The sequence below is a fragment of the Pygoscelis adeliae genome, unplaced genomic scaffold (assembly GCF_000699105.1).
Source record: "Pygoscelis adeliae isolate BGI_AS28 unplaced genomic scaffold, ASM69910v1 Scaffold86, whole genome shotgun sequence".
NCBI lineage: Eukaryota > Metazoa > Chordata > Aves > Sphenisciformes > Spheniscidae > Pygoscelis > Pygoscelis adeliae.
Genome location: NW_008824930.1, coordinates 1,423,138 through 1,450,022, shown reverse-complemented (window position 1 = coordinate 1,450,022; position 26,885 = coordinate 1,423,138).

Below are 26,885 nucleotides of genomic sequence, written 5' to 3'. Positions count from 1 at the left end.
CCTCCCAGCTTCCTGTGCACCTCCAGCCTTCTCAGTCGGTAGAGCATGGGAAACTGAAAAGTCCTTGGCTAGTGTAAGCATTACCTAGCAACAACTAAAACATCGGTGCCTTATCAGTTTTGTTCTCATCCTAAATCCAAAACCCAGCACTGTACCAGCTACTAGGAAGGAAATTAACTCTATCCCTGCCGAAACCAGGACAGCAATTCAGATAGATTGAGTTGCTGAGCTTTTCTTTGCTGAACTTCTCTTTGAAGAAAAATAGATCTTCTGTTAACTGCCTGGTAGAAGGGCAAATTTCGGTAGATTATCCTTGCTCAACACCAGCAGTTTAACCCATGCATCATGGGTTAAACTCTGGAATTTCATATTCCCCAGGTTAGAATCACTGATTATGTTTTCTTCAAAAACTTTTCTTTTTTTTTGAAGTGAAGAGGGAGATAGCTTTGTTAATTTTGTATAAGAATTGGTAATTACCACGAGGCGTTTGCTTTCATTTCCTCCTGACTTCAAAGGGTAGACCAATTTGTAAATAAATTAAGACATAAGAAGCAAAAATGTTGTTAGTACTTTCTTTAATCAGAAATTGCAGGCATGAAATAAATATGAATTAGAAATACTTCCTCTTTTAGTCATAAATTGTCTCTTAAAATTTGGTGACAATTACTGCCTAACAGTTGTACAATTCTGTGTGCAACCATCCACTTCTTACTGATGCTAGAGTCTATTAAAGGGAATAAAATTGTGGAAGCTAGCATTCTTGATTTAGAAAATGGGCTATGAAATTGCAGAAAGCTGAGTTCCAATATCCTCCATGCCTTGTTAAGTTGCCTGAAATCAAAATGTTAAGCAGAAGCCTGATTAAAAAAAAAAAAAAACAAAAAACATTACTTATTTTAGTTTCAATTTATACAGTTTGTCTCAAGCACATACGTGAAAAAATTGCAAATCACGGTGTTTTCTGAGTTGGTTAACAGCTAGATTTGATCAAATATCAATAACACAACAAAATACTATTATCAGTGGTAGCAGCTAGGATCATCAATTCCAGAGCTAATGACAAACTATACAAACATTTTGAAGCTTAGGATATGTTTACTTAGCAAGTATTTCAGTAACTTTTTAAAAACCAGTACTTTCTCTTTTTATCTTTTTTTCTTTTTTTCTTTTTTTCTTTTTTTCTTTTCTTTTTCTGAAAAATCAGTGTGAGATGAATAGATAGTCTGCAGTACATTTTTTTCATACCAAACTCTTTACAGTCTGATGTCTCTTTGCAATATAATTTTGTATGGCTTGCCATTAGCTCTCTGTAGATATTTTGCATAGGTCAAGAAAAGCCATTTGCCTAAGAAAAAAAGGCAGCTTGTGATTCAGGAGAAGATCTCAAAAAGTGCCTAAAACTATAATGAGAATTAATCTTGCAGTCTCTCTTAAGCCATATCTGTCATGAACTTCATAATTAACCATTTAGCTCAGATTGCCCAGCAGCCCCTGTCATCCTTGTGGTTCTGCTTCACAGCTTTTCATGAGCCTGAACTGGTTGCTGGTTGCACACCTGCATGCACTTTTCTCCATCTAGATGCATTTTGCTCAGCTCAGGTGTTCAGAGAACATCTACAGCAGTTCTAGAGTACGTGCATTCTTATTCTTCAGCTTAGCTGCATTAATTTTTCTTGTCTTCTACCTGAAAGAAAAAAACATAGAATGCAAAAATACTTTTCTGTACAGGCTATTATTCTCACAATGCAAGAGAACCTAAAATATTATGTTATTGTTTCTTGAGAAATGCAGAATGGGATATAAATTTGGTATGACAAGTTGGTGTAGAAGAGGAAGGGTAGCTCATGCAGCTTTTGCTGTTAGAGGAAGTCATGAAAGATGACTCTACATGTTCATACAGAAAATTCCTGATTTAGGGACTTCTATGAGTAAACAATTGACATCTTTTCAAAAATTAACTTTGTAATGTGATGATCTGAAATTTGGTAACCTCACTAATGTACTTCTACCAGTGTTGTATAGAAGGTGAATTTCTGTTTTAGAGGTCCTCCAAGAAATTGTTGCCATCAGTTCCCAGGATTTTGGAGTACTGACCAGATGCCCATGAGCACTAGTTTGTCCCTGTGGAGTGGCTGCATGTTAGGCACTTTGCATCACCAGCTCCTGTTCCCACTGATTTCAGTAGGTTCTGGCTCAAACCTGGATAGCTGAAATACAGATCAGATTGCCATTGGGCTAACCCTTATGGGCACACAAACACACTGTAATGGATATATGTCAGATCATTAAGCTCTATCATAATGAAAAAAGCCATCACACACCTGAACTTTCTCCAGTGAGAGAAGCCCTCACTTCTGGAGCACAGCACCCCTGTTCCAACAAATTTCAGAAAGACACTGGCAGTTGGTGGGGCTGGACTCATCATCCAGGAGGTAAACAGATAACAGGCACTCCATGTTGGGCTGGAGTACATACCCTGTCAAAGGCACCACATCCCCTAAGCGACCTACTCATAGAATGGGACAGCAGGAGACCACGCAGTGTCAGGAGGCAGAAAGAAACCATGAGGTGGGCCACCTCAACCTCCCATGCTGGCTTCCACCTTACTGGGGGAGTCCTGACCCACTGACTGGGACCTCCAGCTAAGATACAAGAAATTAAGACTGGGAAAAGGGTGGGGTAGACATGTCTGTCTAAGTGCTGGTGTTCTTTTTCTTGCTACCCAAATCAGTGACTGGAAGTTTGTGGTGGCTGGCAAAAAAATGAGTAAAATGACATTCCCCAACTCTTTTGTCCATGACATACAGTCCCATTATTTCCTCCCCCTCCATTTTTACGTGGATTTTTCTGTTTGTCTTTCTTCTGATTGAGTTCATATTTACTTGCAGTGAGGTAAAGTCTTTGCCTACAAAATGCTGAGTATTTTGAAGGCAATATTTTGAAGCCAAAAGAAAAATTATAGACAGTGAATATTCATTCATGATGGTTGCTTTTCATATATGCAGGTTACCTTACATAACTTTTAAAACTCAGCTTTTTTCTCCAAGATATTCTAGAGAAATCGCACATTTTAAATTGGTATTCTTCTTCTTGTTGTTATTTTAAAAGTAGAATTGGTTTGCACAATTTCCAGAGAAATATTTTTACAAACCAGAGTTCAAGTATGATAGAAACAGGCTTCAGGAAAGAGTTTAGAAGATATGTTTTCTCCTGGTTGTTTTGTGTCTTTCTGCTTGTCTCCTCCAACCCATCAATCCTGAAACACTTTCCCTTCTGTACTCAAAACAACTTCACATTTAAAAATACCAGTTTATATTCCTAAGGATAAAATTACATTTTTCTTCATATTAAATTTTAATTTTCAAATTATCTATTCACAAAACCTTTGTTTGTTTGTTTGTTTGTTTAATCACATTTTAGTTCAGGAGTATTTTCAAAATCAGAAGCTTGTGATATGACAAAATCATTGCTTAAATAACAACAGAATCACCATATTTCACAACCATTGAGATAAAATTCTAAGACAGAAGACAGAAAAACAGACAATGAGAAGAGAAACATGCATTTAACACAGCATGAAAATAAGATGTGATTAAAATTAACAGTGAGTTCTCCACTAAAAATAACAGGATATAAATATCTGAATACTTATGTATCTCTTTCTGTGTATTAATATGTTTTTTCAGTTTCCAATGACAATAGGTTTATATTGCTAAAAGAGACAAATTTTGGCAGAAGAAAGGGTTTACAGGCCATCTAAAACATATAGCTCCCAGAAAAGAAGCAGATGCAGCAACTGAGTGAACATTTGTGCTTCCTCAACTTGAACATGTGTTCAGTAAATATTTAGAAGGGACCAAATACTTAACTTGAGATTCAGATCACATGTGATTATCTTCTAAAAACAGGAAATCTCAAAATACCAACAAAAAAAGAAGATAAAAATAAAGACTTCGATAAACAGAAAAAGAATGAACTTTACACATTCACAATTTGGGAAAAATGGCATTTCTGCGATAGTGATTTAAGAAAACTATTGTTTTAAAACCAAACTTAAATTTGTTTCTTTGAATGATAAAATATTTTCTTAAAATATACATATTTTCCTCCACAGCAATATTTTCTGCAAATATTCAGTCTATCCTGAAGTATATTTGTTGTTCTATCTCAGTTTATTTTTATTAAAATCATCTATGCTTTTAGATGTCTTGCTATTGAAAATCCTGGAAAATGGTTTTATGACTTCTGTGGTAGAAGTCTTTCTGCTAATTCCTCCTATTGGGTATAAAGTTGCCCATCTTGAAAAGGGTGAAAATTAAATACAGAACAATTTATCCGGTTCACTTCTGTTCCTGTTTTATTGAAGTCAACAGTTGTTAGGATAAGATTATCTATATGATTTAAAAGATAAAAGGATATTTAACGTGCTTATTTTATATAGTAAGTTTCACATTCTTCACTCTTTGTTCCTCCTCTCCCTCCCTTTTTTTCTGGTTTTATTGGTTTTCCCTTCATTCATTTATGGTACCAAAACCTAGTTTTAGCCAAGCAATGATTACAAAGAGATCATTTAAGTGTGTTGTAAAATGAAATGCTTTGCTTAATCAGGTCCATAGTGTCTGATGCAAGACCTACCATTTGGACTGTGTTTCAGCATTTATTACTGAGCTTCAGAACCAGAAGTTACATATGTAAATTGTGCCTTTAAGTGAGTACATCTTCAGTGTTCTGCTATCTTGCCACTGCTTCCCATCACCTGTCCTTAATAGATTAGTGTTTTGTTTTCTCTTCTGGCTCTGTGCTTCCCTCTAAGTACCAGCTCACACACCTTGTAGTTCCTACCATTAGCTTTGTGGTCTTTAAATGACCAACTTCAGGGATTTATTTTCCCTATTCTACACCCACAAAATCTCTCTCCTATAATCCCCAAATAATCAGCCCTAGAACACCTGCAGAGGTGAGTCTACCTCTCTCAAGATAGGTTTTAATAAGTGACCAGAGGAAGGGAACAGTTATCTGCATATCCAAAGAAACAATTTCACAGGAACTATCTGGTATAGATTTTCTGATATGACACAGTCTGTATGTATGTGGGACTTCTCTCGACTATGGACTCTTTAACGTATTGTAAAATGAGATTTGCAAAACAGTGAAAAAATTATTTCCCTTTTAACCACAGCATCAACGACAATTTAGCCCATGTGTTGACTTGGGCTAAAGTCAATGACAATTTAGCCCATGTATTGAGTTGACTAAGTATCAAGTTGTACCAGAAACTGTTTACACAGTATAGCCACTCAAAGTATTTCTCACCACCTGGACATCCTCATCCTGAAAAACTGCAGATCTCTAAAGGCAGCAGCTCTTGCATTTAAAACTCATGTGGTACTTAAGAAATCTTCTGCTTATTGAAATTTTCTCTTTAAAATTCTTTGATGCAACCATTATTGCTTATTCATTGGCCCCTGCTTATGTTTGCTCGTTGCTTCTTTAGCAAAGTGATGGAAAATATTGCCTACAGTGACCCTTTGTAGCTCCAAGTAAAGTTCCAGTTCCTCAAAATATTCTGCTGAAGTTTCTCATCTTTCCTTTTATTTCAATCATTAGATGGAATAGAGTCCATCTGTAGTTAATACTTTACATTTGTGAGAGAGAAAATTCCGGAAAATAAAAATATATAGGTTTTTCCAAGTTTGCCACCTTCCCTAACATTTTCAAATGAGCATTGCTTATGAAAAACTTTAGAAATGGCCAAAGAGAAAATTGGGGCCAAAAAGTAATGCTACAGTTATTTTGCAGTCTCTGTTCTAGTCCTTGTTTAATTTCATGCTTTAAAAAAAAAAAAACAAAACCACCTTGAAATTTTGAATGCAAAATAATCTTCAAAATGAAAGCTTTTCTTCTCAAAGTGGTAAATAATATGCCGCAGCTATTTTGATACTTTTTTTTTTCAAAATTAGAGACGTCTTGTAAGCTCTTTCATTTTGAGTAAATCTCAATTTTCTGACTAAAAACATCTTTCCGAATTTTTTTTTTTAAAAGAAGCATTTCTTAATGTGTCAATATTTTATCTTCCTTCAGTATCTCTACTCGTGAGATCCATGTTCTGCCTTTCTTCCTGCAAGCTTCTTCTTGCACCTATCTGGCAGAGTTAATGGATTATTTTTTTTCCCTTCCCTCTACTACTTCCTTCATATTGTCATTAATGTGTCTATGAAACAGTTTACATTCTTTTGAATTCTGAAAAGATAAAGCTGTAACTATTCTGCTTTCATTTTGGATTTGATTTTTTTTCAGGTGGTACTCTAATCTGTGGAGTGTTAAGTGTCACAACAGATAAGCAAAGTTGCAAATTGAATCTTTTCTTATGCATATATTTATCTTTCAGCATTTCCTTTTTCATTGGGTCCTGCAGAAGCATACATTTAATTCTTCCCATTCATTCATCAGTGTTAGTTCATCATTCAGATGAATCAGAAGTCTGCTCCTAGAATGGAAAAATGCCTGTCATATGTTTTATGAAAAAGTGAGCTCTTTGAGTTTAGATCCTTTTTATTGCAGCTGAAGGGAAAGATACTTGCTCTGAACAAAAAGGAAAAATAATGATGAAGACTTTATAAGAAAATGAAACACCTACTGGGAATTAAATGACAGTCAGTAGAAAGCCTTCTTCTGTGAAGCTGTTGTATCTCCTCCCAAGAGGCTGAAATCGTCTTATTTGGCTTCTGGGAGGTACCACACAGAATTATTTCTGCCCTAAGAGAAAAATTCCCATTAATTTGAAATGATTTAATGTTGAATTTTTTGAACCCTCAATGATAAAAGCTAGAACAATTCTCCCTGCAGGCTAACAAAATATGCATGTATCATTTCTATGTGGTTTCAAAATATGTGCATGTGTCTGTGTGTGTGAGTGGTATGTACACAGAACAGAAGCTACAATAAAATATAGGTTCAGATTTTTAAGTGCTGGTAGCTGTCATAATCCTATAGGTTTTAATTATTGGAAAACCTGATCTGATATTTTAAGATAATGTCACACACTCTAACTAGACAAATCAGGAAACTTTCTAATTAAAAAAATAATTATGAAAGGTAGAAGGCATTTCAGTAGCTGAATGGCGTAATTTTCTAAGGCAATACAGTGAAAAACAACTGAAGGCCCAGAATGCTCTGCTAATATGTGATCTAGCAATTATGTGTTTCTCACCTTCTCTAAAATTTGAGGAGGCTACTTTGCTTTCAAACATAAAGCCACATGGAAGGATTTGATATTCTACAGACCCTTCCTCTGACTGTCTCTTTGATGATGCTGTAAACAGTATGGGTCATGGATATAGATGTCTGATACTAGGCATCTTCCTGTATCACCTATCCAGTGTGGAGAGATAAGGACTGAGTAATATTCATGAGTTAAGAACAAACACCCATTAGACAATATTTATTCATTTCTAAAGGTATGAGGAGGCTAGATATTCCCTTTTTTTTTCCACAAAAGACAGTATTAGTCTTCTTTCACAGTATGCAGTAAATACCCATGTTAGAACATCATCATTAAAACCTCGGTGTCTTCTATTCCTCCCCTTCTCTAAAGTTTTGGCTAGAAGGCCGTTCAGTCAGATTTGGCCAGTCATGATTATGATGCATTCCATGTAAACCATGCGCAGCACAGTAACAGGAAAGAATTTCTTTTCTCAAAATAAGTTACTCATTATTAGTAGAACTGCTGCAAGAAATGGTGCAAGCTGGCTGGCTGTCTTAGTAAGCTTGCAAGCTGTTTGGCTAGTTTGGTGTTTCCCCCCGATTTGTCACCACTGCTGCTTGTACTCTTCAGCATCAATGATACTTGCTACAGTCATCATTTTTCAGCAGTTGCCACTTTGTTTTCATTAAACTGGCAACTCAATACCGTTTCCTAATAATCAAAGAACAAGTGAATGGTGGTCACTATAAACTGCAGCTTGTCCCATCCAGGATTCATTAAAATCAGGAAAGACTAAATGTACTATTTTTTCCCTTCTCAGATTTATTTGCTATTTCAGACAGTTTCCAGAATACACTGTATTGTCACTTGGAAGTCTGCACAGCATTCAAAAGCAGTAATTGAATTTGTACTCAGTATAATTTGATTCTTACCGTGGCAACATAAATCACATGGAATTTCTTCTGCTTACTGATTGGATGAAAGTAACTTAGATTCTGTTGTGAAAATGCTGTCTTTACGCACATAATTATTTTTTCTTCCTTCCTTTTAAAATTTGCTGGTTTAGGAACATTTTTCTTGGTTAGCTCACTTCCTAGGATATTTTCAGAAAAAAAAGGAAGTAATGGACACAACAAAGCTATTTGAACTTTACATCTGAAGTAACATGAAAGCAAAATATTTTAGCCAAAATTTCCCAAGGTTACTGGTAAAATACACAGTGTGTATTAAAGAATTAGGAAAAGATGAAAAAAATTTAGTCCCCCAAAGTCTGTGTGTGTGTGTGTCTGTGCATATGTGTGTGCGCGCACGTATGTTTTGGAAATAGTTGGAAAATATTTGAAGGATAGCCAAAGAATAAATAATAATTATTCTTTGTGCACCACTGTAGTACTCTGTGCAATTAATTAATTTGTTTCTGGTGGTTTTCTTGGAGGACAAAAAGTGTGACCATAAAACATGAGATTTAGGAATGATTTCTTACATGTTCAATTACTAGTTTTTTTGTTTGGAATTACAGTCAGATTGCTGATCTATTCTGGAAAGTATTTACTCTTTTAAGTACTTTGATGATAACAGCATAAAACTCCCTGTCAATAAGGATTTGAGAGATTTTTACTCTTTAGGATCATACAATAATTTGGGTTGTAAGGGACCTCCAGTGGCCATCTACTCCATCCTCCTATTTTATTTTACATTGTACAGAAATAGTCTTTAGTGATAACTGACTAATATTCTGGAAATTTTAACATGGGACTTTTGTAGAATATACAAATGAATGAAAAATTGAAGTCCAATTTGTATTTAAAATGTTAATATTTTAAGTAGAAGTGATGCAAAATAAGGGTAACTAAAGCAAAGAGTGTTGCATTTAGTTGCCTAAAATACTAATCTGTGTAAGTATCCTTAAGGGACCCTATTAATGAATCAGCACTGTAGTCTGGTGCATACTGTATAAATAGCACACAACAAAATGATCCCTGCCCCCAGGGCTTTTTAAGCTGTGTAGTCTACATACAAAAGAGACAAAGGTACACAATAATACATAAAACTTTAATAATCAACAGGACCAATCCTTTCACACATCATCAAGCTAATGATTATCATGCGTTTTATAAAAATCCATAACAAAGTAGTGTATGAAGAGAAGGTTTTTAAGAAGATGGATGGTGGAGAAGTTTGTAAATATTTATACGGAACCTCTGTGATGGATTGACCTGCTCTGGCTTAGAGACCCCACCCAGGCACTCTCTCAGTGCCCCTTCTCAATGGGACAGGGCACAAAATAAGATGCAAAAGTTCCTGGCTTAAGGTAAAGACAGGGAGATCACTGACCACTTACCATCATGGGCAAAACATGGGGAAAATTCACATATTTTAACCAGTTAAAAATAGAGTTGGACCATGAGAAACAAAGGCAAAACCTAAATCACCTTCCCCCAGCCAAGTCCCCTTTCTTCCCAGGCTCAGCTTCGCTCCATCATTCCCAACTCCTCTACCTTCTCCCCACCAAGCAGCACAGGGGGACGGAGAACAGGGGGCTGCAGCCAGTCCATACAGCTCCTCTCTGCCACTCCTTCCTCCTCACACTTTTCCCTGCTCCAGTGTGGGGCCTTCCCATGGGCTGCAGCTTCCTTCTGTGTGATGTGGGGTTCTTCACAGGCTGTAGGGTGGATATCTGCTCTGATGTGGTCCTCTCAGGGCTGATGGGAAACACCTTTTCCCCTGCAGTGTCTCCAGGGGCCACAGGGGCATCTCTGCTGGGGCGCCTGGAGCACCTCCTCCCCTCCTCCTGCTCTCCCCCTGGGGCTCGCAGGGCTCTTTCTCACACCGTTTCCCTCAGCCCCGGCTGCCGGGCAACTTTTTGCCCTTTCTCAGCCAGGCTTTCCCCGAGGCGCCCGCCCGTGGCTGAGCCGGCTGGAACCGGCTGTGGCCGGCACGGGGCAGCCCTGGCCGATCCTCACAGGGGCTGCCCCTGCAGCCTTCCCACCCCTGCTATCAAACCTTGCCACATAAACCCAATACAATTTCTCAAATATGTAAGAATATAATAGCAAAGGCATGAAGATTTAAGAAAAAAAAACAAAAAACAACCTATCTAGAGGTTGAGTATTGGCTTCATGGGATAATTGGAGTCCAAAGTCACACTCTTCATGCAAAAGTAGAGACGATATATGACATAGGATGGATAAAGGATAGTGAAAGTAAAGATAAGCAGTTTATTTGAGTGTAGTGCAAAATAGCAAGACAGTGGAAGATGACAGAGAGAGGGATAAAAAGTCTAAAGCCGACTGGGAAAACAGTCTTTATTGCAATGATCTAAATAGATTAGAAGAAAAAGATTGAAATTGTCAATCTGCCACGTTGTAGAAAATCAGATGCAAAATGAGACTCTGAATGAGTTCTAGCTATGTATTTGAAGAGAAAAGGTCATGGCTTATATATTATGCAGAAAAACTTGGCAAGCATTAATGACATTTGGGCTATAAGAGCCCAGAGTGAGTCTAAGAAGAGAGTCCTAAGCTAATGTGGGTAACTGAGCAGTAGTCTGGTGAAAATGTCTTCAGTGACAAGAGGCAGGAGAACAGCTGTTTAACCTTGTTAGGTAGCCAGTAGAGATGGCTAGCTACCCATAAAGAGATGTGAAAACAGAGGGAAACAAGGCCAAGATAACTAGATTAACATCTAAACTGTCCTCCTGAGGCAGGTGTATAAGGGAAGGAAGAGGAGACTAATAACAGGGACATTCACCTAATACTTGAAAAAAGAGCTTAATGGAATTGATGTAACTGTGAAATGAGAGATACACAGCAGCAGGATCATGGAAGTCATTTGAGGACATGTTTTCAAGAACTTTAGCCCCTTAGTGTATGGAGAACATAAATGCAAGAGTAAGAAGGAACAAGTGTGGCTGCCAGCATTTACTTATTAATCAGTGAAAGTTCAAAACCCTGATGTAAGAGTCCAGATTTTGAAGAAAAGCTGGTGTATACCTTTTTGTTCAGGATGTAGAAAATAGCTGGTAAATAAACCATCACCAGTCATGACCTGTATTATCTCCTGTCTTAATCACCCTTTACCTCTGAAGACTTTCTCCTCCTTATGTTTTTGAAGAAAGGTTATTTGTTGGCTTTCATATCTTTTACTAGTTGTTCAGTAAAATAACCTTTTGGCGTGCTCTGTTGCATTATCACTTTTAACTTCCTAGATTTTTTGATTCTCTCTATGGCTTTTATTTGAACATGATTCCATTTTTTTGAAAGGTACAATACCACTTCTAGTAACTCTCTTTACCATGGTGTTTAGCTGTGCTAACATTGGTCTGCTCTCTAAAATCTTTCCTGATAGTTTGTACACATATACTTTGTGTTTCCAGTGTGGTCCTCAAGTAAGCCCCATGCTGTCTGCAAAGACTTAAATCTCCTATCTTTTTCTTTTACCTTCTTTTCAAGAAGTTTGTTCATTTTTATGTTGGTCACCTTTTAAAAAAATGACTGCAGCTGTTGTGAATGTCTGCTTTTGTTGCTCCTGAAAGAATACTGAATTAGAAAAATCAGTCGCTGTTGTTGAATTGGTCTCAAGCATCAGCATTTAGAACCACGTTCTTTGTGCTAATGAGGACCAAATAAAAAATTACCCCTTCTCTTGTGAGTATCCTGTGATCTTACCCTAGTTTAAATAAGGTAAGTGAAGTCTACCATTTCTGTTGTATGTCCTAATCTCAAAGCATCTCTGATCTCTTTTGCATGTTACTGTCATTGTTGCCTTTGTGGTCAGGGAGACAGTAATATTATCTCAAAATTGCTTTTTTTTCATCCAGGTCTGGACTTCTAATGAACAGGGATTTCATGTCACTTGTTTGCAAATTTTGCTTCTTAACTTGATCTGTCTCTGCATTTCAACATACAGCTGTATACCACCACCTTCATGGCCTGTTTTGTTTCTCATGTATTCTTCATGTTGTAATCTAGCACTGTCCTGCTTACTCCTCACCTTATACCAGGTGTTAGATATGTCTATTCAGATAGTGATGCTTTCCCAGTTGATTTCTTGGGTTTAATAGCCTTCTCATAGGTTCATTTATATCAACAAATTATTCTGTTGTTCTGCATTCTCTTTACATGGTATTTTATTTGGCCCATTTTTTCCTTTACCATTTGACTGTTGATACCGTTTGACTGTTGATATGCTCTGGTCTTTTCTCAGCCTGTGACTCTACTCTGTGTGGTTGTCTCTTTCTGCATGCATTGGCTTCCTCCAACTCTTCAGCTTGAAGACTTGTTTCCAACCTTCTTAATTTCAAACACCAGAAACTTGAGTTTCTTATGGTTCAGAGTTTGTTCCATCTTTGCAAGCTTTTTTTATTTCAAACTTATTCCTACAAAAAGATCAATCTCAGTATCTCTTCATATCTTTAGCCTGGAGAAAAGGAGGCTGAGGGGAGACCTCATCGCTCTCTACAACTACCTGAAAGGAGGTTGTAGCGAGGTGGGTGTCGGTCTCTTCTCCTAAGTAACTAGCAATAGGACGAGAGGAAATGGCCTCAAGTTGCGGCAGGGGAGGTTTAGATTGGACATGAGGAAAAACTTCTTTACTGAAAGAGTGGTTAAACATTGGAAGAGGCTGCCCAGGGAAGTGGTGGAGTCACCATCCCTGGAAGTATTTAAAAGACGTGTAGATGAGGCACTTAGGGACACAGTTTAGTGGGCATGGTGGTGTTGGGTCGATGGTTGGACTTGATGATCTTAGAGGTCTTTTCCAACCTTAATGATGCTATGATTCTATGATTCTATATACCATTCTGATGGGTTGACAAAAAGATTTATTCTCTACTATGCCTGCATCAGCAGGCATTGTCCAGCCACCTCCTGGGAAGTAGGGCCTCAGTACACGTAGTGTTGCTTCAGAAGACAAACGCCTTAATAACCAATGTCCCCCCTCCTCCTTCTTTCTCTTAGCTTTTATTGCTGAGCACAACATCATATGGTATGGAATATCCCTTTGGTCATTTGGGGTCAGCTGTCCCCTCCCAACCTCTTGCCCACCCCCAGCCTACTGGCCTTTGGTGGGGAGGGAGGCTGGTTAGAGAGACAGCCTTGATGCTGTGGGAGCACTGCTCAGCAGTAGCCAAAACATTGGTGTGTTATCAACACCATTTTCGCTACAAATACAAAGCACAGCACTATGAGGGCTGCTATGGGGAAAGTGCTGTATGGTCAGCCAGACGCAATACAACCACATTCTCAATGAGAAACTTAAATCTTACCTTTCTACCTCCCTATTGGCTGTATGGTTAGGTCTGGAACATTTCTTGTATGTCTGATACGGATTTTTTGGTCTCCAATTTTAAACCTAAGTTTTGTTGAGAACTACTTCTTATACTATAGGCATCTATGCAGCCTGTAACCATCAGCTCATCCTAATATGACTTCTAAAGCTTATTCAGACATCTTGCAAGGTCTGCCACTTCTGTATTTTTTATGGAAATCACTGTGTAGTCCTTTCTCAAGTCTATTTGCCCGATAAATGGTTTGCATAATGCAACAAGCTGCTTCTTCCATTTGACTGTAATCTCTTCTTTTAGGGGTGTATCTTTGATACATAATCTTGGACTGGACACAGCACTGGAATAATTTTCCCTGGAAGAAGATAGCATCCTTCAAGATTAAAGTGGGATTCTTAAAGGAATGATTGTTCAGTGATATTTGCAAACCTGTGGTTAATAAACATTTCCATTTCCCTGAACTCCTTCAAGTCAGTAACCTTGGTCTCAAGGCACAGGTGTTTACCTCAAAGGATCATGAGCAGCCTACACCATTTACAAATATATAGCATTCCCTTTCCTCCCCCCTTCACCAATACATGTGACACTTAATTCAGTTAACTTGGAAATCCATTCTCTTGAAGGGTTTCTAAGTCCTCATGTTACCTATTTCAAATGAAGAGTGATTACTTTAACTAGCCTAAAGTATCCAGTTGATCTAGCTGACTTTTCTTTGTAAATTTGTCTCTCAGGTTAGGGAAGGAAGTCTTTTGGACTTCATTCTCCTGCCATTGCTCCATTCGTTCCACGTTAAAAATCCCTTTTCAGCTCATTAAGTTCCAGGCTTTGTTTATTGCTGATCTTCACCTGACCAAGATGGTTTTGGTCTGCTTCAATGCTGTATTTATGGCAATATATGTGTCCAATGTGTGGTTGGGTTCATACATCAACCAGATTCTTTCTTGACTATTTTGCCCACCCCTACATCGTTGTGGATTTATAACACCTTGGATCTTTTTCAGTGTTCCTTAGTGACAGGTCAAGTCCTTAGGTACAATGGTGATCACAATTCTCAAGGTACTGAAGGTTTGCAACTTGCTTCTTCAGCTTCTCTGTGCAAGGCAGGCTATTGTATGTGCAACCACTTCTTAGCTAAGTTTATATTCAAAAATTTGGTCGCATTTTAGTCTGGTATCTTACATCTTTAATGAGTGGTTTTGCTTGAAGTTAGAGAATTTAATTTGCTTGCTCAACATTTTTTAGACTAGATTAGATCCTTCTTTGATAAGGAAGCTTTAAAGAAATTAATGAGATTGTGAACTTCCTTTTTGTCCCTAGCTTCACTTTGCAAGGAAACACACTTTATAAAATGAACAAAAAGTTACCCTGAGAAAACACCAGGACATCCCTTGGGACAAAAAGTCCTACATTCCCACAGTTGCAGTTACATTATGGAGTAAGATGGATTACATTTAATTAGAACAACAATGGACTATGAACAATAAAGCAGAATCATCTATCTGATCTCTGTCTCCTCCTGTCTGCCTCAGAAACTTCATGAAGATTTCTCCCTTGCTGTCATCCCAAGGGTGCCAAACTGGAGCACTTGCGTAAGTATCCTGTGAAGTCAGTCTAGCCAGCTAGATTAACTGAGTCATTTGTCTTGGGAAATCTTCTCCTTTGACATCAGGTGAAAACTAAGTAAATAATCTACTTTGATAAGGTGATCTCAGGAGAATTCCTCATTTTTTTATATTCTAGATGCCTAATATGTGCCATATGTCTGTGTTCTGCCCAGTCAGCCACAAGCAGTTAGAGACCAATTCACCTGAATATTTAAATATACAAGAAAATGTCATTAAAGCCGCTTGGCTAAAGCAAATCTCCAAAACCCATGAAATCCTTCTTCTAACTGGACAATCTTGACATACATAGATACTCAATTTAAAGTGTACATTGCCCCTGCCTCAAGACAGCAAGATCATGTGGTGGTACTCTTGAGAATGTATTTTCTCTTCTTCCTTATCTGTGATTTTCTGTGTCGCTTGCTTTTTTACAATCTTAATAATTTTTTTTTTTTATCCAAGCCTGTTGGATAGTATGGTACTGTAGCATTTTTAAGAGGCTTTATTCAAAGAGGAAATCGTGCACATTTGATGTTCTCAAGACATACCACAAAGGGCAGAGATGCTAATTCTGTGGCACTTGGTGGACAATAGAAAGGCACTGGGACTTTTACTTCCCCAACACTCACCAAAACCTTAACAGAATGGGCATCCTGCCCATCACTACAAATCTATTAGAACTAGACAATTATGTCAGCAAAGTTATTGGTACCTTTATTCATGATAGGATTCAATATAAATATGAGCTCTTCCTAGGTAGAAGCTGTTGTTTCACAGTACAAAAATTACCTCCTGCTATTGTTTTTGATGAGGTGATCTATTGTGATAAGATATGCTGATAATGATGTAGAATTGGGTCTAACAGTTCATCAGTAGTCAAATTTTGCTATGATACAGTGTGTGTAAGGAAGCCAAAGGGGACTTCAAAGAAATGCTCTGAGTTTCTGAAAATTATTCTTTAAGTTCTGCTTTTTTAGGAGATCAAGTCTCCAAAAATCTTTTCCTCTCTGAGTAAAGCTTATTACACTGTGTCCTCCAATTTTTTTGAACCAAAGCAAATAAAATGAAATAGCAACATGACAATAACATCTGGTCCTTTCATTTTACCAATGCAAACATGGCTCTGTGTATACAGTTATTTTAGATTTACACACTATACCAGAATGTATGAATTTAAACTCTCAGCAGAGATTAGCTTGAGGTGGGAAACTTCTTTTTCAATAAGGAAGACTTTTTATGATAGTAGCTGCTTGAGAAAGAGTAAGTTGTTTCAGCAATTCAGACACAATAGAAAAATGTTAGAGATCCTGACTTTTGTCATTGTATTTTTATTTGCTTGAACAGTTCACATGCTGCTGTTTTCAGGAGCATGCAGAATACATTAGGTCTACACTTTCCTTATTTTTAAAAGCCATGTTTTACAATTAAATGAAAATGCTGAACTAATTTAAGGACCATATTGTTTCTTGTCCTCAACCTGCAACAGTCATGTCTGTCTATCAGTTGTGGCTAGTGCCCTCAGCAGACTGCTGACTGAGAACCTTTTGTACGTGAATAGGCTTTAATGATCTACAAAACTTTCTTGAGCAAAACTACCAAAGAGAAAGCTGAGAAGGCTGATCTTTCTTACCTCATACATTAAAAAATACTGTAGAAGAGCAATAATGCCTTGTCATGAAATTGTTATGGTTCAATGAAAATATTACTTAAATGAAGAAGACTAGATGACCTCTTCAGGGTCCTTCCAACCTGAATTATTTTGTGATTGTAAGGTGGAGAACAAAGACAAAGTACTTATTTCCAGGAAGTGACTTAAAAAGGAATTTTTCCTTCCTCCTAACATTAAACCTAAAATAAGTATGTGCAGGTCTCTGGATCTCTCTTTAGGGTGATTGCCATAAGACTGAAGGGCTTGAGGATTTCACATTCTTTCTCTTCCAGAAGGTGAAATCTTCGTTCCCCTTTTTATTCTCCAGGAGAAAAGTTCCTTAAAGACAAAGAAACAGAAACTCTGCAATTCACTAATAAATATAAATAAAAATATAATGTGAAATATATAATTCACAATTCAGTAATAATTATAGATAGCTATTCAGATACTTCAATTTGGTTATGAATATAGATAGCCAAATATAAAAGCCCTTCACAAGTCTGTAAAACCAACAGTTTGAAAAAAGCAGAAAAGCACTCTCTAAAATGCAGACTCTTTGCCTAAAATAGACTTGATCTCTTGACTTTCATTAAAAATGTCTCAGTTTACTTGAATTTTACAAAATCACAGGATTGTTGATCTTGAAAGGGACCAACGGCCTTGTGAAATATCCATCCTTCGACATACTAAAAACTAAAAAAGACAAGGTCCTGAGCAACCTAATCAATTTTCAAGTTAGCCCTGCTTAGAGCAGGAGTTTCAAATACATAATCTTCAGGGGTCCTTTCCAAACTTATTCAGTATATGCTTCTATAAACTTTGTGTCACGTCCATTTTTATTGAAAAAATTAAGTGTAATGTTGATGATGACATGAAAACTTTGAGTTCCCTTTGACTATAATGCTTTGAGGGTATTTTACTTTTATTAAAAAATTACCTTATTTTGAAAAATAAACCACAAGTATTGCTGCAAGTGAGAATTCAGATTGATTCTAGAAAAACTGGTACAAAAGCAGTTTATTTTTATATTTTCATTGCCAGTAATTTCTTGTGAACAGAAATTTTTTACTTTATTATGTTAAGTTAAAAAATACGTATTTTTAGTAATTTAGTGTTTGAAAGAATTCCAGATCTCAGGATAGCTGTTAAAAGAAGAGAAAGCAAAAATCTGCAATGATAGAGGCAGTCTCCAAATTAAGAAAAAAAAGTCTGTTTCTTAATCAAGTATTGTTTCAAATTTTCAGAGCCTGCAGAATAAATCTCTAATCAAATTAAGGGAGCACATTTTGCCTATTTGCATGAGAAAATTTCCAGAGAATTCAAAAAACCTATTGAACTGTAGGAGTGTATGACCCTAAATATATTTTTAGGTGTTGTTTCTAAATCTTCTCTGTCTCTCCGAAGTGTTTGTATTCATACTGTGAATTCAATGCACTTGGAAGAGTATTGACCCCACAGTTGTTTCAGTTGTTCACTCCAGATTCAGATGCTATGATGGTGCTTCAGATTAACGTGTACATTTTATGAATACAAATGTTTTTAAATAATGTTTTCTCACACACTTTCATTTCAGCAGTTTTATGGTTACAGCTTATATTCATATATTTCAACCATAATATGTTTTCAAATAACAGCATTTGTGAAACTGAGCTTTATTTTAAAATATGCCTTCATTAAATGTTACACATTCATGCATAATTTGCATTATAGCTATAGTCTCAGTAACAAGATACCATGTCTAATGTCAAATACCACTACTTTACTACAATCACCAATGGCTCATCCACCTTCTAGATATCACCAGTTCAGGCTTTGTATTAAATTTGCAGATTCTTTCTGAACAGCATTTCACTAATATTGTGGTTAAGGCTGTCCTGTGGACTTTCCCTATTTTAGCAGATATGCTTTTTTTAATGAACCAGGAAATTTTGTAATGACAAGGAAAGGAACAGAGGAATCTGAGGAATGGAAATAGATGTCCTTCTGAGATTAATGCATGAGTATCTTCACTAAAAGAAAGTACTCTCAGCCCTCAAGCTGGAGCTCCTGACTTTTTCAGCTCAATACTGAAAGATTCAAATGAACAGACAATGTGGTTCTCTTTATGGTAAAAACTCTGAATAGAGGAAGGAGTACAGGATAGTTCTGAGCTAAAAAAGAGTCTGTTCATCTGTGTAGTGAAATGACAGGTTTAACCTGGAAATCAAACCTTGATCGTGTAATGTCTAACATAAAAAATGAAGCCTACAACTGTGAATAGTACAAGCAGCAGGGCCAAGAAAGTTCTGGAGAAGACATAATAGCATTCCTGAGTCACAAAAAAGAAGAAAACTAGCATCACTGAAACCTTTTAGAAATACAAGCTGCTAGAAATAAATGCAGTAAACTATCTTGAGTATATTAAAGTATCTATTCATACACACCTTATCTAGAGGAAAAACACTTGCAGAAATGTACCTTGTACTTTTAGGTATGAAGCAGTGGCCTTTAGAAGGTCACAAATTCTTTTGAAAAATTCATTCCTTGTCATACTATAACAGGGAATGTCTTTGCCAGAAGTAAGCTATAGTAACAGAGATTTCTAGAATAATGCAGTTTACTTACTGATAGGGAAACCAAGGATTTTCTTTTATGGAGATGATTAGAGAACTCCTCATAGACCTGCATCACTGGAGAAACTTCATAGAACTTACTTTTATCTTCAGAATTAGAGATAGAATTTGTCTTTTTGTCTTTCAGACTAGATCATAAAAGAATCACTGAAATATGCCAGAACAGTAGTGGAAAACTTTCACATCCACAGCCATAAATGAATACACTGAGGCATAACAGAGACAGTTCCGAGATGGAAAGATGATCTTGTCATAGATGAAAGAAAGTAGAGTCTAAGGAGGAAGTAGTACTGTCTGGCAGAAGAAAATCATGTAAAGAATAATGAAAACTTAAAAAGACCTTCAGTTTAGCCAGAAGGAACTCTTTTTTGCTAGAAGGGTGATGCAGTACCAAAACAGGTTACCCAGAGAGGTTGCGGATTCTCTGTCCTTGGTGGTTTTTAAGACTCAGCTAGACAAAACCATGTCTGACCTGATGCAGTGTTGGTGTAGTCCCTTTTTGAGTTGGAGAATGGACTTAATGACCCTTCACCAAAATGAAGTTGTCCTGATGCTAGGTGTGGCTAAAATCCTTTAGCTCTTTTTCAGAATGGATAAAAGCAGGTTGTACTCCCATATGGCTGGAACTAAACTTTCAACCTCATCAGAAAATTCATTTAACAAATGCACTAAGAATGGTAAAAACATATTCAGGAAAAAAATTGCCGAAGAGCATAAAATATGCTTGGGTAGCTGAACTTACATCATTTCAACCCCACTAGATGTTTAAGTGTGCAATGTAACAACAGGAATATGCCTAACCAACAGTTTCTATTTGCTATAGGGCTGAGGTTTATAGCAAAGACTTCTTTGGAAAGCCTTTAATTCTTATTTAACATGCCCTTACACCAGGATTGGACCATTGCTGTGCCTCTTCTTGTGGAGGAAAATAAACACAGTAGGGTTCACTACTCTTGAGTGTGAGGGGACAGGCTGATGTTTACACTGTCAACCAGCTAGACAGAAAATTCTTTGCAAGAACAGTACTGGAAAATGCCTTGGTTCTGTCCCTTGTAAAGTAGATGTTACATTACATGGAGTTTGCTATTCAGCAAAACCTTAAACTGAATGAAGGATAGTACTAATCTGTTATTAATAGGTCAAAAATAAAAGTTATTATACGGTATTACTGGAAGCACTAGAGTCCAAACATATAAAATTAATCAACTTTATAACTTTTTATGGTTTTATATGGGTAGTAATAATATTGGAATTGCCTAATAAAATGCTACTTTAGAGAAATAAATAAAATTAACCAAAATTGTTTTGGAAGATTAATTCTACTTTAAATTTAATTGGAGAGATGATAATTTTTTTTTTTCAGATATTTGGGAAACCTTATTTTAGGGAATATTTTGAAATCTTAAAGACTATATTTAAGTATTCTTAAGCTTACATTTTAATTAAATATTTGAGCACTTTGTAAACTAAAATCTAATCACTAAGTCACTAATATAGACTGATTATGTCTTCATCCTTTTGTACAGATATTTGAAACAAAACTTTCAAGCTTAGGCTTGGAATATAGCAAATTTGTCTTAGTAGCTCAACATTATGTAGTTTTCCTCATACAAACCATTATATATTTATCCTTAAGTATTGCAGAACATTTAATTGGGATATGAAGAGTATCTATAGTCTTTATCATCTGTTAGGGAAACTTAACAACTTGAGATCATGAACATTGTAAGCAATTGTTCTTTTGGGGGCATGAAGAATATAAAAAAAAGGAACATAAATACAGAATACCACATTCTGTAATAGACTATAGCAGAGCATAGAGACAATTACATAGATTGAAATGTAGTGAAATAGAAAATAAAAGCCACCAAAAGAAAGGAGGGACATGTCACAATTATCGATGATGAAATTATGAAATGTTGCTAAGTTGTCACTGATAAGTTTTCCTTGTGTGAAAGTAACAGAACAGAATTTACCAGCCTTTTATCTTCTTTTAAACTACATTCCTTAAAGATAAATGAGTAGAAAAGAGTCCAAAGAAGAGGGATCAGAGATTTAACAAATATGATCTACAGCAGATTAAGCATGTCTATCAATATGTGAAAATTTGTTTTAAAGAAAATGGTAGTAGTTTACTCCAACTTGTGCATATCCCTGTATATGCACACATACTAAGATGCTACAGAAAGCTCTGGGGAAGGGAAAATATCACAGCGAGCTGTCTCTGGAGGATTTTTCAGAACAGATGGGAGAAATACCTGTGTAGTGTATCCCAGCTCATCACAGGGTTTTGATTTGGATAACCTTGAAGACTAAATAGGAAGTAGAATTTATTTTTATGAACCAAGTATGAGTTATTTCTAAGCATTATCACTACTATTTAGATATTTAGAATCGTAGTAGAATTTTTTTTTATATTTAGTTACTCTGTCTGTGTCTTCAGTGTAGTGAAGCCTTAAAGGCTACTACTTTTAAGATATTTGCATCTATGATTTTGAACAAAGTTCCTAAAATAGTAATTAAAAACATAATAATGCAAAATAACTGGTCACTATATTAATGTTGTTCAACACTCTCTTGAAAGCTAAGGAGGTGAGCATGTGTGTGTGTATGACTGAGATTTCATCACTGTGTGTTTGTACTTACTTTCAAACTGAGAAAACTGTGAATGAACCAATATTATGCAAACTATCTTCACGCTCGGCCTTTTTTGTGCTATGGACTTTTTCCTAAATGTTCTAAAAAGGGCACTTGTCAGTGTGATTGTTCACATTTTTCTTCTCATTTTATGCAACTAAAGAATGCTAGTCATTAAGCTCAGTTCTCAAGTGGCATACTTCAGATTGTGACTTCCACAAATTGGATGGGGATGTTGGATGTGAAATGAATAGAGTGAGAGTGTGAGAGCTATTCATTTTAATGAAGAAATTTTAAAGTCCCATGGATGACTTCCCTTATTAACATCCTACTCAGACTTAAACTTCTACTAAAATATGATTTTTTTATATTGACACTAGTATTAGACAACATCAAAGTGGAAAACACTTTTTCCTCACTGTACCATTAATTTAACAAGTGCATAAGCTTTGCTCTACTAGTCACTTCTCCATACGTTAAATAGCACTGTGACTTCAAATTACTAACTCAGTGTAAAACAATACTATTCACACTATGATATTTGGCTCTTCTGTCATTGAATCTCTATGGGACAAGTAAGTTTCTGTACGTATATGATGAATTATACTATTATAGAGAATTAAGACTAAAAGCTGGACATAAAAAGGTATTTTCACGTTCAGTCATCAATGTAGTATGCACAAACACACTTTTAAAAAAATGCATATGATTCTATAAATATGTAGGCTTAGTCTAGTTATGCTAAAACTACAAGTTCCCATTTCTTAATGACAGAATTAAGTCTGAGAGCATTATTAAATGGCATCAGAATGTGGCAAAAAGAATTCAAACTCTCAAATACTTATAAATGCTATAAAACATATATATCACACATACAGCCAGGATTTGCATTTCTCTTTGATGTATGGAACCTCACTTAGGAAATGAATACTGTCCTGAGTAGATTTTTCAATTGTCTGCTGAGAACATCAGCTTTGATCGAGAATGGAATTGCTTCAAAATATTTATAGTAGAATGTGAAGAAATCAAATCATTCTTGTCACATCATTATGGAGTGATGTTTTAAATTCAAATTTAAAAGATACATCAGGATTAATGGTCATGACAGTAATACCTGGCATAAACAAAAAAAGCAGCTGGAGAGATTGCTGTAGTTTGTTTGTAGCACATGAACAGAAACACCTGCCTTTTACAGAAAAAGAGTGTCCCAGATAGACTTCAACATATACCAGATTTCATGCTAAGTTTAGAAAAGAAAAATGTTGCAACTTTATTTAATATTAAACCATTAGTTTATTAGTGATTTATAATTTTTAATAGCAGCTATTTACTTCAAAGTGAATTATACGTACGTGATAATCCAAATATATAAGTATGCAGAATCTGTCTTCCTGTTTAGTCAGTAGGGACTAGTTAGCTAGGTAAATGCTACATAACCCAGAGTAGCCATGAATGAATTTTAACCTAAATGAGATATACTCAGTCTTCTGAAGAAATCTTTCTCTTAATATGCTGCTTACTTAGAAACATCTAATCCAGAACATTCAGGGAAAAAAATTGCTATTAGCAGAAAGCAAATCTTTCTCAAATCTTATGAAGTTTAGCATTATGTCAGATTACTGCAACTTCACAAATAACCTCAGTAATTTTCAACCCTATTTTTCTTCAGCTGTAGAAACAGAACAAGGCACAAAGCTGTCATGACAAGAAAATGACCTAAACCATGTTGTTCACACAGAATTATAAGAAAACGAGGAACCAAGACATCTGTTTTTCATAGTCTTGAAAACTGTACAAGTAGAAGCTGCCTCTAGTAGCAGGCACATATAAACCTCATGTAAAAAAAATAAAAAGAATGAAAAAACATCTGCTGAAAGTATGTTTTTAAAAGATTTACATAAAGTTGAGGCACTAGCCCATCATAATCTTAACAGTTACTGCCTGGTCTATTATTTTTCTAAAACAAAGGAGAACTTAGATGTTTGACAATGTCTGTGTTGTGGGATACAGAAAGGAGTAAATATTGTGTAAAAAAGAAATGGCAAAAATTTCACATGAGACTATCTCTTCCATATAATTATATCTACACTAAGCATATATTCTCATTGGTTAATCATTGGACTCCAGTCTGCCAGCACATCTGTAATTATGCAGCTACATTCCTTTCTATTGCTGATGTACATAGCTTTCATACAGAATCAAGGAACAATCAAATTTGTGTGGAACAGAATTGTAAATTAGTATAAAATTAGTGACATTTCTCAAAAATATTTGAATTCACTTTCTTACCCGACAGAGCATTTTAAATGATCAAAGAAATATTTATCATTAGATACCTTAGGCAACTAGCTTTAGTTATGAAACCCTTTGGTTTTTCTTATGCATTGTGTGAAGTAATACTTGGTGATTATCCAGCAAATTAAACTAAGGTGGAAGTTACATTCCTGATGTTCATTTGGACTAGTATCCATTAAATATATTACCATTTACTATTATGGATACCTGTGATCAGAAACGTTTGGATTATTGTAAACTGCAATTTTATTTCCATAAATGAGAGTTTCCAAAAGAAGATTCAGTTATCTAAACAAACAAAGAAAAAGTATACTATATATTACTATAAACATATATTCACAATTTGACAAGAGGAATATCTTGAATAGTTGATAGGTACTGTCTGTAAACAGAGCAAGACAATAGCAATATACTAGGGAACAGAACAACTGGTTAGAGGTGCAGGCTGCCCAATTGGTTTGAGAGCAACTCTCATAGTGATGCTACATGACCAGTAGTAGAACTGTATTTGTCCCAGGATTATGGGGTAAATTAGTATGACTGAGTCAACATGGAAACCAGTTGCACCTCTGGAGTTCTGTGGTATCATCCGCACATAGCATTATCTCAGTCTCTCACGCCTGGTAACTAAGCCCAAAGTTTCCCCTCTGCTCAGCTCCTTGAGGTATATGCTTTCCAATTTACAGCTACCTGAACATTTTGGTGACTTGTAAGTTGAGGACTCTGAACACCATTATTTCCATGTTGATTTAGAAAGAAAGTGTTTAAAAATTATAGCAAATTTGGGCAGAACTGAAAATTGGGGATCAATGATGAGGAAAGCTAAAACTTGACAAATCTTGATACCCCTGCAACTGAATGAGATCAAGCTATTCAAGAGCAGGCAATAATGGAAATGCTTTTGTATTGATGTTTGCAAGTCAGTGTGTTGCATAAGTAAGTCTAGCAAAAGCTAGATATGAAACAAAAGAAATACGCACATCGCTCACTCAAATCCTTTGGAATAGGTCCCTGCCACAGTGACATAATACTTCTTGCAGATAGAAGAACATAATAGTTCTAGCATTCCAAAGACAAAGTGCTTTTGTATGTAATTACTTTGAGATGACAAAGGAATAACAACAGTACTGGGATAAAGTACACAAAGTAAAACAGACTTTTTTTCCATAATGAATGTAAGTTGCATTTTAAAAAGGGGTAATATTTTTCCTCAAATCAAAACAAACATTGGCTATATGATAAGCATTTCATAGCACCTGTACACATTGCAGAAATAGAAAATACCTACCTGAACTATGTGTTCAAAGATGTTTATTTTCTTTTATTAATTTATTGATTTACCCATTAAAATATTTGACTTTATGATATTTCTGATACTGTAGGAAATACTTCCAAGTATTCTGATACTGTCCTGCACAGACACAAAAAGTAAATCATTAACAGTAACTTTTTTCTGTGATGGACATCAGTGTCTATATTGCATGAAAGATTTCATAAGAGCCAGAACCTGCAGGATTTACCTAAAGATGTGAAATGGAAGGTAGAGAAAAGCTATTGAAAATGCAGGTTCTGGCAGTACGGTGGGATGAATACTGGATTGGCATCCTCACCTGGGATGTATGGAAACAAGGCAGGGCAAAGGTCTGTCCCACAGTTTAAGCCAAATTCTCCAATTAACTAAATGAAAGCATGAAAGGAAGTGTGTTTGTGATACTCTTGTCCAAATAAAACTGTTATTTTCGTCCTTACTACATTATTGATCCCAATAAAATGTGAGAGCTTCTGCATGAAGTAGTTACAGATATAGTTATTCTTCAGTAACGTAACAGGCCACCTAAATAACTCAGCTTTTTAAAGAACTGTATATGATTTTCTATATCTGTAATACTCTAATGGTATGAAGAGATGCAGCAGTATGCTACTGCCACCATCAAAGCAGTACTCTTTCAATTAAAGCAGTTAAAGATGTATTGTACTGTTGTGGTGGCGATCAGCACCTGTTGTTCTTCAACCTTCAGCAACCCCACAACAGAAGGGTCCTCCGAGAGACCAGGTAAGGTGGACAGCTGTTTAATTTCTTCTGTCTCCAAGGCAGCTATACCAAAAGCCCACCGGTACCCTTTTGGGTCCTTGAAATACCCTCTCCTGAGGTAGTCTATGCCAAGGATGCACAGAGCCTCTGGGCCAGTCACAATGAGGTGCTTCTGCCACTCATTCCCAGTTAGGCTCACTTCAGCCTCCAATACAGTTAGCTGTTGGGATCCCCCCATCACTCCAGAAATACAGATGGGTTCTGCCCCTATATAGCTTGATGGCATTAGGGTACACTGTGCACCGGTGTCCACTAGAGCCTTATACCCCTGTGGGTCCGATGTGCCAGGTCATCGAATCCACACAGTCCAGTAAACCCAGTTGTCCCTTTCCTCCCCCTGGCTGGAGGCAGGGCCCCTCTAGTCCTGGTCATAGTATTCATTACTCACTTATTGTAAATACGAGTCAGAAGTCCCTTTATGAAGATTGGAAGTAAAATCAGACCTCTTATTCTGTCTGGGGAACTGCCCGCTGGAAACCGGAGCAGCAATTTTCCTGGAAGAACCCC